The sequence below is a fragment of the Mixophyes fleayi genome, chromosome 3 (genome assembly GCF_038048845.1).
Source record: "Mixophyes fleayi isolate aMixFle1 chromosome 3, aMixFle1.hap1, whole genome shotgun sequence".
Lineage (NCBI taxonomy): Eukaryota > Metazoa > Chordata > Amphibia > Anura > Limnodynastidae > Mixophyes > Mixophyes fleayi.
Window position 1 is genome coordinate 22,361,036 of NC_134404.1, and position 4,601 is coordinate 22,365,636.

Consider the following 4,601-nt stretch of genomic DNA (forward strand, 5'->3'; position numbering starts at 1 on the left):
AGGATTCCTGCGATTTCTGTTTTATTTAAAGACTGTTTTCCATTTACCATTTGTAGTATGTATAAACATCAATTATTTTTATTTAATTTTTCCAAAGATAAATAACTGGGTACAGAATAAAAAGGGGGTAAAGGGGTACAACTGGGGGATGGGGTAGTCTAAAGGAAGGACGCCATTCAAACAGGCACAGGGAAAAATAAAAATAAAATTACGGCAGCCATTTCATCATTTCCAAATTGTAAGGCTCCAGGTATTGATGGTATTCCTATAGAAGTGTATACAGAACACAACACATTCCTTGTTCCAAAACTTTTAGAGATTTATTCTCAGTTCTTGGAATGTGGTTCGCTGCCCCGATCTATGTCAGAGGCGCATGCGCAGCAGCTCCGTTTCGCCAGCGCTGTCCTATACAGCAGCCGCGGCGCTGTCTATGAAGCATCTGCGGCGGTGCTGTATACAATACAGCACCGCCGCGGACGCTTCTTTGACAGCGCCGCGGCTGCTGTATAGGACAGTGGCCACTTAGTTAGCGCAGGGGGGGTTTCTAGAGACTCAGAAACCCCCCCCCCCTGCGTGCGCCACTGCCCAGAATCATACCGTCCTATTTCCTTAATCACCTCTGATGCCAAGATGCTTGCTAAAGTCCTTTCTATAAGGCTTAAGAGTCATACAGGAGATGGTCCACCCAGATCAGATGGGGTTTATGCCTGGAAAGTCTAACCTGATTAACGTCAGGTGGTTATTTATGCATATCCAGTCGCCTGGGGAGAGAGCAGTGGTCGCGTCCTTGGATGCGGCCAAGGCCATTGATTCGGTCGAGTGGGACTCTCTCTGGCAGGTTCTGGAGAGTTTCAGTTTTGGCTCCAGGTTTATCAAACCTGTTAGGCTCCTCTATTTTGCACCAGCAGCCAGGATAAGTGTCAACGGTTTTACGACAGCTACGTTTGATATGGGTCGGGGCACCCGGCAGGGCTGCCCATTGTTCCCTGCCTTATTTGTCTTGGCAATAGAACCGTTGGCTTGTTTGATCTGCTCTCGTGAAAACCTCAAGGGTATCCAGATGGGGAATATCTCTGATAGTATATACGATATATGCGGACGATATGCTGATGTTCCTTAAAGACCATGATGGCTCTTTGACAAATCTTCTGGAAGTAGTTGAGGGTTTTGGGGACTATTCTGGTCTCTGAATCAATTGGAATAAATCAGTGGTTTTCCCTCTAGGTTGGCAACCTCCACTTGGTGCTGTGCTCTGCAAGTCAGTCCAATGGACTAGCAAGTTTAAGTATTTGGAAATTTACGTGATGGCTCATGTGTCTGACTACGTCAAACTCCGTATAGACCCAATAGCTGAATGCCTTAAAAATAAGTGTCATACATGGAGAAGACTTCCCCTTACAGTCACTGAAAGAATTAATCTTATTAAAATGTTAATCCAACCGAAATATTTATATACTTTACAACATTCTCCAATGTATTTGCCGCTATATGTGTGTTAAAATATAAACAAGTACCTAATCTCGTTGATATGGGAAGGGTAGAGAGCTAGCGTGTGCTTCAATACTTTATGTAGGACAAAGAGCTCAGATGGACTGGCCTTGCCTAACCTTAGACTTTACTATCTTGCTTCTCAACTTAAGCTGGGTACACACTACATGGTTTTCATCCAATAATCGGCTCAATCAGCCGACATACGACCGCTCTTTCAAAAGTCTGTGCAGTGTCAAGATGGTCGAAAGTCTGCCCAAATGAACGATTGTCGCCTCATTTGGTTGGTCGTACCGTTTAATATTTTCGTTCCAATCTCGTTTCCATTGTGTAGTGTGTATAAACTTCCGACCGATCCACAACAGTGAGTACGAAATTAGTCATTGCTCACGACAGCATGGCTGTGGTGAGTCGCTAAAGGGACGTCCACTCTTCCCTTTATCGTCCTAAACAAGGCTAGTGTGTATGCGGTCCATGGACCGAACGATCGGAACATCGATCGCATGTAAAATCGATCGGCATAAAAAGTTGGTGGAAAATTCTGTAGTGTGTACCTAGCTTTACTCACATAATCCCTAGGATAAGTTCTTCACATGATCTTGCTCTTGGACACTTCCTGGGCAAACAGACTGACCCCTCCCTCGAACAACTACAGGTTCTTTTGATCCGACAGAAACCAAGTGCGGCGGCTCCAATTATAAGACAGGCCTCAATGATAGGGTCAGTGGCACATGCCCTCTTGGGAGGCGAAGGGCTGGATCTAGACTCCCCTCTGTTGCATAATTCTGATTTTGGGGAATTGGTGAAGTTAGAAGATACAATGATGTGGATATAAGCAGGAGTGCATACTATTGGTCAAATATATATAGACGGTCACTTAAGATCATTGGAGCAACTAAAGTCCGCTTACCAGTTACCTAACTCCCGTTTCTTCAGATATCTACAACTGAGGGATGCCATTAACGCTCAATTTCCTAGAGTGCAGCCACAGATCCTAGACTCCCCTTTAAAAAATGTGATGGGTTCTCTAGGTTCCTGTAAATTAATATCCGTGTTGTAGGCCACATTACTGCCTCCGATGTCTCCGAGAGGATTGGATCAGTTGAGAAATAAACGGGAGACTGATCTGGGCGTCCTTTTAGATGACGAATGGAGCTTGGTGATAGGTGATACAAAAAATACCACCTCATATCTCAAGTTCCAGCAAATACATTTTTATATATTGCATAGAGTGTATTTAATCCCCTCAAGCCTACACATGATGAGACTTCGCACCTCCTCTGAGTGTCCTACGTGCGGAGACCCCCTATATACTTTCTGGCACTTATTATGGACATACCTAGTTGTTCAATCATTTTGGTGTAATATATGGGATTGAATCTCCTCTACACTACCTCTCACCCCTCCTATGCGCCTCAAAGATATGTTTGTTTGGTATTACATTAGATGAGACTTTAGACAAGCCACTCTTCAAATATGTATATTTATATTGTCCTCCCAGGGCAAGGTGGTCCCAGCTAGGGTTTGGATGGTGCCGGAGGCTCCCAGTGTTGATCATTGGACTAATTTAGTTACTGAGATATGTAGGTATGAACGGTTTATGTACGATAGTAGAAAGGTCTTACACAAGTATCATAAAATCTGGCACCACTGGTATGTAATGTGCGTATTGTCGCTAACCAATAACGATTGTCGAACCTCGATTTGTGTTTCCAACGCACAATTATTTATTCGCAATAAGTTGAAAAAATATGCTCAAGCGATGTAATAGTAAATACAGCCGTTACTTAACGCAGGCGCTCTGGATCCAGTGCAGTCATTCAATCCTGAAGTCTGGGGACAAGAAGTCTGCACTCTGGATCACAAGCTGCTGCTTATATACACAATCAAGTACAGTAATACAATGAAGATGGTATGGCTTGCATCTATTGGTCCGGGTCTCAGGAATGTCCAAGGGGTCGTCAATCATTGGCTGGTTCATCCTAAGGAATCCAAAGGAGGGGGTCATCTCTGCAGGGGGTATGCTCTGCTCTTCCCGCCAGAATTCCTTACTCTTAAGTAGTTCATAATTCCCTATCATTCATAACTTGCGTATGCACTCTGCGATTCCCTCGCAGAGCGCACCAAACAGTAGGATATGTAACAAGGTTCATTATGATACCACTCATGATGTTATTCCTTTAACCCGTTCTGTGTATTTCACTAATATGCATGTAACTCCGATATAACATATAAATACTACTATATTTCGACATAACTGACTATGTGTTGCAACTACCAATAATGTGTACTATTTTATAAGTATGCGTGTTTGTGCGAATGTATGGTAAAAGACCAATTACTGTTGCTGCCACGTGTAGTGGATGCGTACGCCCTTTCACGCCGTAGCGTGCCCTTGTACGACATAGCGTACCGTACGCATCTTTTCAGACAAAGACAACCAAGTTTGCTAGACTTTAATTGAAATGACTTTATCCAATTTGCTGACTTCGACAGTTCCACCCTTTGATAGTGTAATAAACTATCACCCAATCACCGTTTCAAGTTCAGGATTATACCATACTTCTTCACAGACCATGATCTCGGTATCTGGTACCACCCTTTCAGTCTCTTTCTCAGTGTTCCTCTTATGAGACCGTTTTCCACACTTCAACACAGTAGGAACACATTTGACAACTAAACCAATTGCTAAGATGACACCCAGTATAAGGAGAAGGAGCTTACCTACACTAGCAACCATTTCCTGTACCCACTCCCCCAGACCGGAGAACCATTTTGCTGGGTTCAACCATGAGAACCAACCCGCCACTTTTTCCCCGACCTCATATAACGAAGAATTATGGCTCTTTCGAAATTCCCATTTCAGCTGCAAAATTTCATCCATCTTCCGGTCTATAACCTCTTTAGGGTCTTCCGTATTATTAGTAATGTACGTGCAACATTTGACACCGAACTGGGTGGCCAGTGTCACACAGTACCCACCAGTAATGGAGGTGAGATAATTTAGTACCAGTCTATGTTGCACCAACTCCTTCTTGTACGCTTGTAGCTCCCTTCCAGTATACCTGAAAGTGTCATCATACATCTCGGTGATATTATCTATTAATTTAGCT